Below are 17,050 nucleotides of genomic sequence, written 5' to 3' on the forward strand. Positions count from 1 at the left end.
GGATATTTTTGATTTATTGATTAATCATTTCATCTATTAATTATTTATTGATTAATCGATTAATTATTTATTGAGTAATCAATTAATTATTTAATTTTTTATAAATGACTTATTTAATTAAATTTCTAAAAGATACATCTTCGGATGAAGCACTAGTGGTTTAGTTATGCGATTAGCCAATTGATTATGAAAATATTTTGTGATAATCTTTTATTGATTTTAATTATACAATTAATCAATCAATTAGTGTACACCTCTCCCTCCCAATGCAGCCTCAATGAGCTGCACTGCGGTATTGCCGGGCGCCGGAGGCGCCCCGGCAATGCCGCGCTGCAGCATATTTAATTATTTGGCATGGGGCGGTGTACTTTGAATGTATGTGTACTTGTTTGTTTTCTTTCTTGTTTTCTTTCTTGTTTGTTTGTCCGGACGATATCTCAGCCATCCTTTGAGCTAGGAAGCTGAAATTTCGGCACAGTAGTGAGCAAGTCCTTTTTCAAAAACTGTATTTTTTGTTTTCGGAATAATCAATTAATTGAGGAGTTATTTAATTATTAGCGATTAATTAAGTACTTATTTAATTAATCAAATTTCCTTTCTCTTCTGACCATTAACTCAGGCACCTTTTGAGTTAGGAAGCTGATATATGGACATGCCAATGACCAGGTGATTTGGCTGCAAAGGCTATTTTTGATTTATTAATTAATCAATTAATCGATTATTTATTTAATTATTCGATTAATGACTAAAAAATTTTTTTTTTTAAAGTTACAGATTCTGATGAAATAGTGGTAGTTTAAGTGTTCTCTGACCGAATTGATTAATAATTTAATTTTTTTATGATTATTATTTCTTTATTTTTATTATTAATCATTTATTTATTTTCTTTCTTATTTTTTTTTTTTTTTTTTTTTTTTTTTTTTTTTGTATACAAGATCGAGGCTCGTGAAAGAGCGAACATTTATCACACAGAAAGACAAACCGACAAACCGACACATAACCGACAAACCGACACATAAAACAAATAACATCGGGAGCGGTAGACAAGATGGGGAGAGAGGGGGAAGGACACAAACACAACATTTGAGAGCAGGAACCGAGAGACATGGAGACATCGAGAGATCTGTGGGAGGGAGAGGGCTTTGGGGGGGAGGCATGGGAAAGGGGGTGGGAGAGGCATAAAACATATGGACACTGCCAGGACTACCAGGAAAGAAGTTGGAATTACAAACAAGGTGGATCTGGGGTGAATTAGTGGGGGTAGAAAAGATCAAGGTTTTGGATGGGGGAAAATAAGAGATGGTGGTGAACAGCTGTTTTAAAGACCTGGAGGGAGGAGTGGGATTGAAGGGAGTGTGGGAGTTTGTTCCAGAGGCGGGAGAAAAGAGAAATGAAGGAGTGAAGGTGAGCAGAGAGCCGAGATTTCGGCAGTTTAACCATCAGAGGCTTGCTGGCAGATCTTGTGCGACCTGTAGGAATATTTGGGGGACAGAGCACAGAGAGAGCTGGGGGAGCAAGGCCGGAGAGCAGTCGGTAGAAGACAGAAAGACCACCTACCTGCCTGCGGTGAGTGAGTGAAAGGCCCTCAGAGATAGCTTCATCATGGGAGATTCCAATGATTCTGAAAGCTTTGGTTTCAACAGCGTGAAGCCGAGCTAGGTGTGAGGCAGGAGCACCAGCCCATAGGGGAGAACAGTATTCCATTGAGCTGCGGATGAAAGCCTTGTATGTGGTGAGGAGCTCAGGTGTGCCTAGGAAGGACTTCGCACGACGGAGAATGCCCAGTCGGCGACTGGCTTTGCAGGCCAGCTTGGAAATGTGGTTTTCCCAAGAAAGATCAAGGCACATAGTGAGACCCAAAAGCTTGAGCGACAGAACTTCTTGGAGAGGATTGTTGAGAAAGTAGATGGGAGGGTTGTCCAGTCGATCTTTTCGGAGAGACATAGTAAGAGTGTGAGATTTGTCAGGATTGAAAGACATGTTCCACTTGTTTGACCAGTCTGTGATTTTGTCCAGGTCTTCAGAGAGTGAGGAGGCTGCAGACTGCCGATCTGAGGGAAGAGGAATGGAGCGGCAGAGAGTGGAGTCATCAGCAAAGAGATAGAGAGGATTTTCCAGAGAGTCGGAGAGATCATTGATAAAGACCAGAAAAAGCACAGGGCCCAGCACACTGCCTTGGGGAACTCCAGCCTGAACAGGAAGGGGAGATGAGAGAAATCCATTCAGGGCCACACGTTGACTACGACCAGAGAGGAAGTCCGCAAGCCATGCATGGAGATTTCCATGGATACCATAGGAGTAGAGTTTGGTGAGCAGAGCTGGGTGCCAGACCGTATCGAAGGCACGTGATATGTCAAGGGAGACAGCTCTGATTTCCTGTTTGGCATTGAGGACCTCCATCCATTGTTGAGACAGGAGAAGCAGCATGTCCAGAGTAGAGTAACCTGGTCTGAATACAAATTGATGATCAGAGATCAAGCCATTGGAGAAGAGGAAAGATTTCATATCCGAAGCAATGATGGATTCCATGACTTTGCTGATAATTGGGAGCAGGCTGATTGGTCTGTCGTTAAAAGGATCTGTTTTTGCACATTTTTTGTGTAAAGCAGTAATGTTTGCTGATTTCCAGGATGCTGGAAGATGACCTTGAGCAAAAGATAGGGTGAAAAGAACAGAGAGAGGGTGAGATAGAGCGGCAGAGCAGGATTTTAGGACCCCTGGGCTGATGCCGTCTGGTCCAGTTGCAGAATCAGAGTCGAGGTTAGACAAAAACTCCTCCACCTTGTCAGGAGAGAAGGACACAGAGTCCAGGAGCAGTTGGGATCGACTGGGAAAGGTGGGAACAGAGAGAGATGGGTTTGGGACTAAAGATTTTGAGGCAAACACAGAGTTGAGGCATTCGGCTTTGTCACGTGCGATATCAACTGTGTGGCCATTTGAGGTAAGGGAGGGGATGGAGGGGGAACAAACACCAGAAACGGATTTGACCAGACGCCACCAGGATTTGGAGGAAGGAGACAGGTTTGAGAGTTCGGCCAATATCTCAGGCCAATTCGGCCAATATTTGGCCAATATCTCAGGCACCTTTTGAGCTGGGAAGCTAATATTTGGACATGACAGTGACCAAGTGATGTGGCTATCAAGGATATTTTTGATTTATTGATTAATCATTTAATCGAATAATTATTTATTGATTAATTGATTAATTATTGATTAATCAATTAATTATTTAATTTTTTATTAATGACTTATTTAATTAAATTTCTAAAAGATACATCTTCGGATGAAGCACTAGTGGTTTAGTTAAGCTATTAGCCAATTGATTAAGAAAATATTTTGTGATAACCTTTTATTGATTTTAATTATACAATTAATCAATCAATTAGTGTACACCTCTCCCTCCCAATGCAGCCTCAATGAGCTGCACTGCGGTATTGCCAGGCGCCGGAGGCGCCCCTGCAATGCCGCGCTGTAGCATATTTAATTATTTGGCATGGGGGCGGTGTACTTTTAATGTATCTGTACTTGTTACTCTTTTTTTTCCACCTCTGGAACAAACTCCCACAAGACTCTCCTCCCTCCAGGTCTTTAAAACAGCTGTTCCCCACCATCCCCCATACAAAACCTTGATCTTTTCTAGCCCCGTTAATACACCCCAAATCCACATCTTTCAATCTTCGACTTCCTTCCTGAAATTCCTTGTAGTGTCAATTTGTTTGGTTCCGTGTACCCCTTCCCTTCTCCCCCCCACCCATCCCCCCCTCCCCCTCCCCCTCTGCCACCCCCTAGCCCTCTCCCTTCGAACAGATCTCCTGATGTCCCTGTTCTCTATTGTTGTGCTTGTGTGCTTCCCTCTCTCTCCACATCTTGTCTCCTCCTCTCTTTATTGTTTTTTGTGTCCGTTTATGTTTTTTGCGTTTTATGTGCTAATGTATGTTTGCTATGCTCGCTCTTAAACGAGCCTCGATCTTGTATACAAAAAAAAAAAAAATGGCTGGAATACCACTTCACCAATTATGTCATAGTTATCACCATGTATACCACATGGGGAGTTGATGACATGCCAAGTTTCAATCTTTTTAGTTGAGCCGTTTCAGAGAAAATGTCAAATATTTTTTCCTTGAATCCAATATGGCTGTCATGCCATGTGACCTAGAGTTATAAATAAAATATTCTCCATGGTGATTCCCTTCTGTGATTAAAGTTTTGTATCAATCGGACAAGCACTTACAGAAAATAATAAAATAAAAGTGAAAATATAAAGATGTGGACACAGACATACACAAACAGATAGACAAGCAGGGGCGTTGCAATGGTCTCGGAACCCGTTTAGGCGAGACTAATAAGTAAGGTGTGTTCGTAGAAAGGAAATAATCAAACTGTATAACATTTAAGAGGAATAAGTATTGTTGTGATGTAATTTACTATATAAGAGAGCCATTGTTTGTCTGTGTGTCTGTCTGTGTGTGGGTCGCCATTTTTCTCAGATGGCTGAACGGATCTTGGTCAAACTTTCAGAGGTTCATCAGTGAGTGTCAGGGAGTGTTTTAGGCAAAATATTTATTTATTTATTTTAAAGTGCGTTTTTTGGATTTTTTAAAAAATTGCTCTGTAGTGACAAAGCCTTTTTGATTAATGACAGTTATATACAAGTACACATTCACATGAATAAATCTTCACCTAAATCTATACAACATTTGAACACAAATAATCAAACTATTCCGGAAGTTGTCAAAGTTGGTGGTAAGGCTTCTTCTTCTTCCTGAACGTCATCATACATAACTCAGAAACGTGATGAATGGCACATTCACCAGCAAAAAATCAACAAAAAGGTAAAATGATGAATTTGTGATGGATTCTGATTTGGATGTAATTGCTTTTTCATTATATTTTCTCTCATTTCAAATATGTTAATGTTTCTTTTTCGCTTGAGCAACGCCAGGTACTCCAGCTACAAACACTTTTATACTTTACTCGGGGTACAAATACAAATACAACTTTGGCAGGGGGGTAACATAGGCTATGTGGCCGTGGCCTCATCCGGGGCTGTGGGAGACCAGGAGAGGGGCATAAATGTGTACCGTGTAGTGCCACCTGGTGATGGCGGCAGAGGGTATTACAATTACCTTTTTTACCTGTGCAACACTGAGGTTATGAAGCACTATTTGCATGGGAAATTTTTTCGTCCTTCCCTTCCCCCTTCCCTTCCCCAAAACGGAGGGGATTTTCAAAGCCCCCCCCCCCCACCCAAAGGATGTATATGTAGTCTATCTTTCCCCTCCCTCTCCCCTCAACTCCCCCCTCCCTCTCCTACTTCCTTTCCTGTTACTAATCGCACAAAGCAAGGCTGTGTCCTAGTTCCCCTATTATTTAAGCATTGTGTTTTCCTCTGTTTCATAATACCTTCAACTATTGCACCCAGGGAGGGGAAGGGGAGGGGAGGGGAAGGGGAGGGGAGGGGAAGGGGAGGGGAGGGGAGGGGAGAGGAGGGTGTTGATGATCCAGTTTCGCACCGACGGAAGTGCCTTTAATTTGCAGCATCTGAAGGCCAAGTCCAGAATCACGGAAATGCTGCTCCATGATCTACTTTTCGATGACTGCGCACTCTTCAGTCATAATCTCGAAGATATGCAGTTTATTATCAACTCCTCCACGCAATCTGCTCGTCGCTATGTCCTTCAAATCAGCCTCTCGCACTTTTTGTCCACCACGTGACCGTTTACCAAATTTAAGTTGTCCAAAGAAAGAGCTCTTGGTATTCCATGGTCTTCCATGTGTGTGAGGTGTCCTGACCAGCGAAGCTAGGCTTGTATCAGGAAATACTCAATTCATTGGATCCGGTCTTGGTGTTCGGTACATTACCTCGCCAGGTGATGCCGAGAAGCTTGCGTCGGCTTCGCATATGGAATTGACCAAGATGTTTGATATGGTCATGATTAAGGTGTCCATGATTAGCGTCCGTACAGGAGTGTCGATAAGAAAACGGCACGATAGACACTGATCTTGGTGTCCAGGTGAATGCCACGTCCATGCTAAAGGTGATATGCCAATCTTCCAAAGAACACACGTTACTTCTTCGTTAATCATTGCATTTTGAGAGAGGACACCTCCAAGGTAGCAGAACTTACCGACAACTTTGAGTGGTGTCATCGATGGTAATGGATGGGATGGTATACACACCTTGTGGTCTCGGCTGAAGCATGGCCTCGGTATTCTTAAGTTCACACTCGAGATTCCTACAATATCGGGACTCTAGTTTAAACCGCATCCAGGTTATCCAGCGTATCCAGGTTATCCAGGTTATTCAGGATATCCAAGGTGTCCAGGTTATCCAGGGTATCCAGGTTATCCAGCGTATCCAGGTTATCCAGGTTATTCAGGATATCCAAGGTGTCCAGGTTATCCAAGGTGTCCAGGTTATCCAGCGTATCCAGGTTATCCAGGTTATTCAGGATATCCAAGGTGTCCAGGTTATCCAGGGTATCCAGGTTATTCAGGATATCCAATGTGTCCAGGGTATCCAGGTTATTCAGGATATCCAAGGTGTCCAGGGTATCCAGGTTATACAGGGTATCCAGGTTATCCAGCGTATCCAGGGTATCCAGCGTATCCAGGTTATCCAGGGTATCCAGCGTATCCAGCGTATCCAGGGTATCCAGAGTATCCTGGGTATCCAGGTTATCCAGCGTATCCAGATTATCCAGGTTGAAATCGTGTTTGGTTAAAATACGAACCTGTTCAACATGAATATGCGAAACTAATTACAGGATAAATTATTAATTGAGAAACAGATCAATTGGATTCACTTTCGTGAAATTAAATAAAGTACATTTCACTGAAATTAAATACTCGATGGTAATTAATAAATTAATAAATAGTACAGGTACATTGCATCCCAAAAAAAAACATGTTTATTTTGTTATATTTTTTTATGTTTTTCCACCTTTTTCAATACCAGAGGAATCGCTGTGAGTGGTTTATGCTTATGGGTGAATGAAGGTGTAAATAAGTGTGACACATGATCAGAATTACCATTTAATATAACTGAAGGGCACCTTGTGCTGGTAAAGGGCACCATGTGGTGCAGCATTTCGGAACAGGTTTCCTTATGAAGGAAACCAATATGGCGATCACATGTCCATTTACTTTGGGGATGATAAATACCAATACCCGGTTCACGTGATAGAACTTACCATGTTCCAAACATGCTTGGTGTGTGGGTCCAGGAGGTGTATTGGTATTGGGACGTTGTTTGGATGTTTACCCACAGTTTCTATGTTGCACCATCTTTCGGTAGTAAGGTTGTCAGCTCGTTATACATAGTAAGCTCGTTATACATAGTAAGCTCGTTATACATAGTAAGCTGGTCATACAAAGTAAGCTCGTTATACATAGTAGGCTCGTTATACATAGTAAGCTCGTTATACATAGTAAGGTCGTTATACATAGTAAGCTGGTTATACATAGTAAGCTCGTTATACATAGTAAGCTCGTTATACATACTAAGCTGGTTATACATAGTAAGCTGGTTATACATAGTAAGCTCGTTATACATAGTAAGCTCATTGTACATAGTAAGCTCGTTATACATAGTAAGCTCGTTATACATAGTAAGCTCGTTATACATAGTAAGCTCGTTATACATAGTAAGCTCGTTATACATAGTAAGCTCGTTGTACATAGTAAGCTTGTTATACATTGTAAGCTGGTTATCCATAGTAAGCTCGTCCTGATTGTTTATTAAAGTAAAAATAACATTGAACACCATGTTTAACATCCGGGATATTAACGATGTGCGATTTCTATCAGATTCCCCCCAGGAGTCGAAGGATTACAAGATTTACATCAAAACAGGAAATGATTATTGGGCTGGCACAGATGCCAACGTTTATATCACGATCTGTGGAGGATTGAAGTGTTTGAGATCTCATCATCTTAAACATTCAACATATCACAATCCTATTGAAGCGGGTCAGGTAATTATTCACACACTTTAACAAGGTAGATAAAATATTAATAAACATGATATTGTCTGCCCAGGTGAGATGTTTACGTGCACACGTTTCTGCAGGTAGATGTTTACACTGTGCGCTCCCTTTACCTGGGGAACCTGGAAAATGTAACAATCTGGCACGATGGGAGTGGAAGTCATTCCAGCTGGTTTCTCGAGAACATCAGAATCGCCGAAACATTCTCCGGCATGGAACAAATATTTACCTGTTCGTGTTGGATTTATAGAAACGATCCTAAAACCCTCAATCCCCAGGTAATCTTACATTATTCCACAAATACCAAATGGAATCTCGATCTTTTAACTTCCTCTCCCAAAATCACGTATTTCTCAATCCCCTCTACCGTCATGAATGAAATGAATTTAGAAATTGAATGAATCACTGTGTAAAGATCGTAATTACTTTTTCGTTATTTTTAATTTTTTTTTCGTAATGAAACTGGGACACACACACACCCACACACACACACACACACACCTTGGAGACCTGCAACTCCGAAAGACCTTGAGGTTGATCGTGTATCGGACGTGCTGCGTGCATCCTCGAACGATCATAACTCCCAAGGTGAGGAGCTTCTCCCGATGAACCGATGGAGGGCAGGGGAAGGGAAAAGTCTTCAACGAAACCGGGCAGGTGAAACATTGTCACCGACGCACCTGGGAGCAGGTGGGGGAAGGGAACACTTTTCGACAAACGAAACATGTGTTGGAAATAAAGTAAAATAAAAGGAATTATGGGACACAGCCCCTTGTACTTAGTCTCTGCGGCCGCACCGAGCAGCCAGAATACTCGCTCAAAATAAAGAAGCCTGCACCTCCTCTCCTGAGAAGACGAACTCACAAGGGGACAGGTATTTGGACCCAGCCAAGAGGGTTCCTGTCTTTAAAAAAAAGATGGAGCTCTACTAAAGAACCTTAAAAACGAATGTTGGAACATGGAGGAGAAGGATGCCATTTACTACTGTAAAGTCTATTCAAGACAAGAACAGTGAGGGTTGGCCGGTAGCGGAGCTAGATTCATGGACCAGTTGAAGACCAGATTGACCACCAGAGCAGAGACGGCAACATCCAACAAATGAGAAAGAGTTGCGTTAACAGCAAATATTCCTAAATTAAAATAAAATAAAAGAGACAGCAGTGAAGGCCAGAACAGGATGGGAGCCGAACACTCGTCAGGCTGGACTGAGCGATGGTGGAAAAGAGACCACAATGGATTGCAGGGAAGGGCTTCGTGACGAAGCAAGGGTTTCGAATGCGAAGCGTCACTGGGGACCCAGGGAAGGCGAGGTGAGACAGAGGGGGAGGAGACACAGAATCACTATAATGTGGAGGGGAGGAGGGGGGGGGACAGGGTGAAAACACCGACACAGTTGGAGGGGATGAAAACGAGAATGGCAGATGACAACAGGCAGAAGGACGGAGGGGAACAGAGAGGTGAAGAGGAAGGTGAGGATGATGAAGACCAGCAAAGATTGGAAGAAGAGCTGGCAAATAAATTAGCGGAGATGAGATTGATAGTGGAGACAGAAGGATGGTGTTCTTTGGGTGTGCTGTGTTGTGTTTGTGCCAAACATAACATTTTCCATTTCGGACAAAAAGTTCCATCTTGGTTTCATCAGACAACAACATTTTTTGCCACTTGGCTTCAGAATCTCTGGAGTTGTTTTTTGCATACCTCAAACAGGACTCAAGGTAGGCTTTTTTGAGTAATGGCTTCCGTCTTGCCACCCTACCGTACAGGCCAGACTTGTGGAGTGCTTGGAATATTGTTGTCACATACACACAGTGAATAGCCTTTGCTATAAAGGCCTGTAGCTCTTTAAAAGTTGCCATTGGCCTCCTGGTGGCCTCTCTGATCAGTCTCCTCCTTGCTTGGTCATCCAGTTTGGAGGGATGACCTGATGTAGGCAAGGTCTTGGTGGTGCCATACGCCTTCCACTTATTAATTATTGCCTTAACTGCTCTCCAAGGGATATTCAAGGCCTTTGAAATATTTTTATATCCATCCCCTGATCTGTGCCTTTCCACAACTTTATCCCGGAAATCTTTTGAATGCCCCTTGGTGCTCATGGTTTTAATGGCCGAAGCCTTTTTATAAACAAAAAAAGGGTAAAAAACCCCATCAAAACATGAAACTACAAATCAAAGCTGGACCAAAATGTTTCGTCTTCCACCAACGACAAAATCAAGACTCTCTATTCACCTTCACTCCTTCACTCCTGTTTTTTCCCGCCTCTGGAACAAACTCCCTCACTCTCTTCAATCCCTCTCCACCCTCCAGGTCTTTAAAACAGCTGTTCACCACCATCTCTTATCTTCCCCCATCCAAAACCTTCATCCTTTCTACCCCCGTTAATACACCCCAAATCCGCCTCTTTAAATTCCCAACTTCTTTCCTGAAATTGCTAGTTGTGTTCATTTGCTTTATACCGTGTACCCCTCCCACCTCCCCCAGCCGTCCCCCTTCCACAGATCAATCGACGTCCTTGTTCTCTTCTGTTGTTGTGCTTCCCTCTCTCCCGCTCCCTTCATTGTATGTTTGTGCATGTTTTCATGTTCAATGTGTTAGCTTTTACCCGAGCCTCGATTCTGGATACAAAAAAAAGGAAACCCAAAAAGAAGAAAAGAAAAAAAGGCACAAACAAAAACAAATAAATCAAGAACTATGATCAAACAAGTAAATAAACAATAAATCCAAAACAAACAAGTCAATAACAATATATCAAACCAATAAACAATAATAAAAATAACCAAACTTTTTATATCAAAATAACCAAACCAAAAATAACCAAACTCCACTTTTTTGAAATACCAACTTCTGTCCTGGAAGTCATTGGTGTCCTTGTGTTTTATACTTCTCCCTCCACCCCCCCCCTTCCCATGCCTCCTCCCCCCCCCCCCCCTCCCATGCCTCCTCCCCCCAAGCCCTCTCCCTTCCACACATCTCCCTGCTCTCAAATGTTGTGTTTGTGTGCTTCACCTTCTCTCCCCATCTTGTTTTCCGCTCCCGCTTTTTATATATTTTGTTTGTCTGGTTGATTTGTTTGTGAAGTAAATGTTAGCTCTTTCACGAGCCTCGATTCAGTATACAAAAAAAAAAAAAAAAAAAAAAGACCACCAAAATAGCAAAGTTCACCTTTTCCAACGTTTACCCCCCCCCCCCCCATTCCACACCCCCAACCCCGCTCATCCCACCCCCAGCACCAGCAGGAGGCCCAGGGCTGGGACCCGGGAGGCGTCCTCGCGGAGTGCGGAATTGGGAGTGGATAGGGGAGAGGGTGGCAGGAGGCTTATGCAGGCATTTCTCAATTTCTGCCTCCAACGTAATTTGAGGGTCGGGGCAGCTCTTTCTCGCCTCCTTGAGGTCCGTCTCCCTAACCTCCTCAGGAGTTTCGCCTTATAAATGGGCCAGGAACCTTCCCCTTATTGCGGCGACTCCTGCGTTTCTTCACATCCCAGCCACATGCGTCAATGTCCTCAGTCTGGGGAGGTGTTTCCCAACCTTCCTCCCCTCATCGAGGGTTCGGCCTCCTGCAGTCCCGCAGCCTCATGCTGTGCCACAGTATCCTCTTTCACCTTTTCCGAAACACTGGAGAGGGAGGACAGCGATGGAACCCCTGCCTCCACCATTTGGTTGTGCTCTGTCTTGGCCGAGGGGACCGCAGCGTCCACTTTATCTCCCACCTTCTCCTCCGTCCTTCACCTCCCATCCTCTTTTACTACTGGATAAACCATGGTGGGATGTTGGCGTCAACAAAATGAGGCAACCAGTACTTAACATCAAAATCAGAAACACTCTCATTGCAGAGGTGGACCGTCACGACCCTCACATGGTCAAAGAGGGCCTCGAATGCCCAGTCAGCCAGAGACCCAGCTGACCGAGCAGCAGTTCATCTCACCCAAAACTCGACATGTCTTCCAGAAGACTGGAAAGACACATCAAGCCCACGGGCCAAGGAGATGAGGCAATAAAACTCCTCAGCCTTGAACTCCAGCGCTTCCAACAAAACCGTCCGACCAAATACCTCACCTGGCAGAACGGGTCCCTCCTTTATATATTTGAACCTGAGACTGTTATGACGCCAGCTCGCCATGCCGGAGTCCTATGGAGGAGCAGGGGACAACACTGGGAATGACGGGTGGGGGAGATGGAGGCGCGGGGCTACCTACCTGTCTGGAGGGTGAGGCGCCAAACAGGAGGAAGGCCAGGGAAAAGCAGGAAAGGAGAGACTAACGAAAACGTAGGACAAACAAGGTCAAGAAAGGAAAATAACATGCAGCCAAGACGGGGAAATAAAGAAAAACACGCAGGACAAACACAACAAAGCTCTCAAGGTGCTCAAGGTGGACACCAAAGCACCCCTCCCTTGCCCCCTGCTCACCACAACAAAAACTGGCCTGTAAAATGCACAACTCAGCAAAGGAAACCGACAGGAACAGCGGATTTTATTCTGAAATAATCAGAATCACTGCAATTTAACACAGGTGGAAGGTAATTAACTTGGTGTGTGATTTTGAAGTTGATTTGTTACATCTCAGATAATTTACAATTGCTATTATAAGGGGGGGGGGGGGGTGGACACTTGTCCAACCAAGATATTCGAATTTTTCATTTTTCATTAATTTTCTGAAATTTGTGGAATTCGTTTTTGACTTGGAAGTTCTGGGGTACGATGTGTAAATGAAGGAGGAAAAGGTCTGATTTAATGCATTTTCATTCCAGGCTGAGAGGCAACAAAAGATGAAAAATTAGAAAGGGGGCGTAGACTTTCTATAGGCAATGCACATCCTCAGAGCAATGTAAACATTCGGTTTGGAGAGGGTGCGGGTTTTGTAAACAGTTCAACCGGTGGTGCTGGAGAAGGACAGATGGGAGAGGGAGAGGAGAAACCGAATCTGTTTCATGTACTAATTCTTGTTTGCCTTTTACAATATCAATAACTTGTATTTTCCATCACTTCACCACATCTGGGTGTTGTTGCTCCCTCTCTATTATTTAATTTCAGATTCCCAGGTCATGTGACCCTTTGGATGACAGAGAACCGAAGAAACCAACCGGTGCGTTTTGTGGATTCTCATTCGGGAATTTGATGCCGTTTTTCAAAGCATTTTGGGAAAGATGTTATTGGTGGAAATAATCAAATAACGATTGTAATTTCCTTGTTTCCCATTGTAGTTCCCAACCCTCTCAGGGGAACTCCTCTCCTCTCTTGTGAGATACAAAAGCCAAACAGTAACAAGTTCTCACTGCTGTGGATGTTTCGAAGTACTGAAGGCCACGACCAGGTGATCGCAGTGGCCGGAAAGCGGGCAGACATCCTTACCTCCTGTCTGGGGAAGAGTGAACAGAAAAACCATACAGTGCTGGAACCTGGACAGGATTCCTGTCCAGAAAGCTCCCACTGCTTGCTGCCTCCATTTGGTGTAACGAGGGATGAACTCGAGATATACTGGTGCCTGATTGGTCCCGGAGAGGATGGAACATGGAGACAGCAGGTCCTCTCTGTGCTTTCATTCACACCTGGTAAGATGTAACTCGCTGATCATTACCACCCAGTGATTATGCTCTATTAAGGTTCTTCATTATAAGAAACCATCTTTGTTCATAATTACCCTGAAAGTGGAAACACCTTCTCTCTCTCTTATAATTTCCTTTTCCTAGTTACCCTCGCCAGAGGAGCGGGTATTGCATTTGAGTCCGTTTTTTTGTTTGTCTGTCTGTCTGTTTGTCTGCACAGAATAAATATGATTTTCTCTGCAACACTTGGTCCGATTGACAGGAAATTTTCACCATAGGGCAACTCCACCTGTATAACTTTTTGATGATAATTATGACGTCATAGGTCGCGTGGTTCGGCCGCCATCTTGGAAAAACCGAAAAACTTTGCACCTCCATATCTCCGAAAGCGCTGAATAGAAAAAATTGAGACATGGCTCATTGAAAAGAACTCTCCATGGGGAATAAAATATGTTGATGATGATGTCATCGGTGCTTCCATTATGACGTCATAATTCGACAAGTACAAAACTTCATCCAATCAAGATGAAATTTCTTGAGCATCAAGGAAGAAATTAGTTTAGAAAACAAATAATGATGACGTCATCGGTCACGTGGTTTGGCCGCCATATTTGTTTCACACGAAAGCCTTAAAAACCACTGAAAATACATCCTGGCGAGGGTTTGCAATCTCTGATTGCTCTTTTTCTTGTTTAAAATGAGAAGTCCTGATAGCGAAGTATTTTGGGAGTGAACAATATTTTTTCTAAGATGAATAATATCAGGTAATAATTGTTTATTTGGTAAAAAGTTGAACAGGTATGGTGTTTTATTATTACCATTGATTTACCATTTAGTGCAGTTTATCCTTGGTTTAGTTATCGCATCTTCCATGATTGTTATCCTGATGGGTTTTCTGATTATAGGAAACCAAAACGGATCCACAACGGTGGAAGAGACCAACGACCCATCACCATTCTCCGGATGCGGACCTGCTCTCATTGCAGCAATCACCATCAATGTTCTCGCTCTCTTCCCATTCACCATGGTTGTTTTCCTTGCTAAACGTTATCGTGAAGAATGTTTGTAGAAACATCTTTAAGATGTGATCACAAAGTCATCAATGTTTTTCCATCTCTCCATATGTGTGTTTTTTTAATGAGAAGACATTTGTTTTTATGAATGTTCAGGAAGTAGTTGTTAAAACATCAACACAAACATGATACTTCTCACCTCCGCCCGTGAAGATGGATGGAGGTTATGTTTTCACCCCTGTCTGTCTGTCTGCTTGTTTGTTTGTATGTCTGTCTGTCTGTGAACAAAATATCTAAAAGAGTTGTGGATGTATTCGGACGAAATTTGGCAGAGAGGTGGCGTATGTGACGAGGATGAAATGATTCGATTTTGGTGAAGATCTGGATTTGAACAGTACAATTTTTAAAGTGATTCTTCACCATTGAGAGATGGGGCCAAAAACGATACTTCGCAGGATATTTTTAAAAGTTATGGACGAGTTATGACTAAACATGGTGGACGAGTTGATTCGGTAACGAGAACAAGCAGATTAGATTTGGGTTCAGGTCCGAATCCAGACCCGGTCTATCATTGGGATACAAAAAGTAAACTGTTCAGCCTGGCGGAGGTATGCGCTCTAGCGAGTGCCGTTCTAGTTTGATATGAAACTTGTGGGAATTATGCTTCAGCTCTATTTGCTCTTTCGTTGTGAAATTGTTGATTGTTTTCAGGTATTATTTCTTTTTGTAATAATAAAGGACATGTTTGTGGGTTGCAGCGTGCAGATGGAAAACAATTTAAGGTCAAATGCACATCCACAAACCAACATTGTACGATTTGGAACAATACAAGCTGTACATTGTGCTATTAATATCAATACAAACTATAAATTGCATTATATAGAACAATACAAGCTATACATTGTGTTATTAATATCAATACAAACTATAAATTGCATTATATAGAACAATACAAGCTATACATTGTGTTATTAATATCAATACAAACTATAAATTGCATTATATAGAACAATACAAGCTATACATTGTGTTATTAATATCAACACAAACTATGAATTGTATTATATAGAACAATACAAGCTATGCATTGTGTTATTAATATCAATACAAACTATGAATTGTATTATATATCGAACAATACAAGCTATACATTGTGTTATCTATCTATAATTCCAGCAATCTCTGTGTGTATGTCTGTGTGTCTGTGTGTCTGTGTGTCTGTGTGTCTGTGTGTTTGTCTGTGACCGCTGTTTCTCGACAACCACGGGTCCGATATACTTGAAACTTGCCAGGTATATTGCTGGGGACCCGAGGATGTGCCTTTTCAAGGTTTGTAATTAATCGGACAAGTACCTACCGAGCTATGTCCAAAAAACGCTTCAACCAATCAGAGAGCAGCGAGCTATCACGTGTGCCGAACCGTTAATGCAATGCAAGCGTTAATGCGTTAATGCAAGGCTTTTCTTTTTTTCCCTCTTCTCTTTCTACTTTTCCTTGCGATTAAATTGCAAACAGCCAAAATACGTTCGCGCTAATTGAATAATTGGCCATTAACACTAAAATAATCGTAACTGCGATATGCCAACTTCCGGACAGTGCAGCCTTCCATGTTGTTGTTGTTTGCAGCAGCTGTTTGCAGCAAGGCAAGGCTTTTCTTTTTTTCCCTCTTCTCTTTCTACTTTTCCTTGCGATTAAATTGCAAACAGCCAAAATACGTTGGCGCTAATTGAATAATTGGGCATTATGTTTTACAACTAATAAAAACGAATTTGCGATTCATTCGCTTTCCTGCGCGTTTGTGTACGCGATGGCGATTTCTTTACCAAACTCCGGAAGCCGTTCGCTTTGGACCGAACCATTGCATGTAAATAGAGGGGGGGGATTGTCACCACTCGCAAGCCGTTCGCTTTGGACCAAACCATTTCATGTAAATAGGGGGGGGGATATAATTTTAGATATATATATAGTACGGGCATGCCCTAGTTAATATCAATACAAACTATAAATTGCATTATATAGAACAATACAAGCTATACATTGTGTAATTAATATCAACACAAACTATGAATTGTATTATATAGAACAATACAAGCTATGCATTGTGTTATTAATATCAATACAAACTATGAATTGTATTATATAGAACAATACAAGCCATACATTGTGTTATTAATATCAATTCAAACTATAAATTGCATTATATAGAACAATACAAGCTATACATTGTGTTATTAATATCAACACAAACTATGAATTGTATTATATAGAACAATACAAGCTATACATTGTGTTATTAATATCTATACAAACTATAAATTGTATTATATAGAACAACACAAGCTATGCATTGTGTTATTAATATCAATACAAACTATGGATTGTATTATATAGAACAATACAAGCTATACATTGTATTACAAAGAACAATTATCAAATAAGGTATTGAAACCATTTTCATTTTGTACTTTGGTAATTAATGCTTAATTAAACAAGACGAAAAGTCTAACA

At 42.0% G+C, this 17,050-nt stretch overlaps 1 protein-coding gene and 1 long non-coding RNA gene across 6 annotated transcripts in view; one reads left to right on the forward strand and one right to left on the reverse strand.

Annotated features, from left to right (window-relative positions):
* Positions 1-17,050, reverse strand: part of LOC137436754 (syntenin-1) — an 881,728-nt gene that overhangs the window by 702,434 nt on the left and 162,244 nt on the right. The window lies entirely within an intron of this gene.
* Positions 12,865-15,299, forward strand: LOC144894300 (uncharacterized). Its single transcript, XR_013624991.1, has 3 exons — positions 12,865-13,069; positions 13,188-13,535; positions 14,435-15,299. It is a non-coding gene; the product is annotated as an uncharacterized LOC144894300 (long non-coding RNA).

The sequence above is a fragment of the Myxine glutinosa genome, chromosome 11, assembly GCF_964187855.1.
Source record: "Myxine glutinosa chromosome 11, kmMyxGlut1.1, whole genome shotgun sequence".
NCBI classification, from domain to species: Eukaryota; Metazoa; Chordata; class Myxini; order Myxiniformes; family Myxinidae; genus Myxine; species Myxine glutinosa.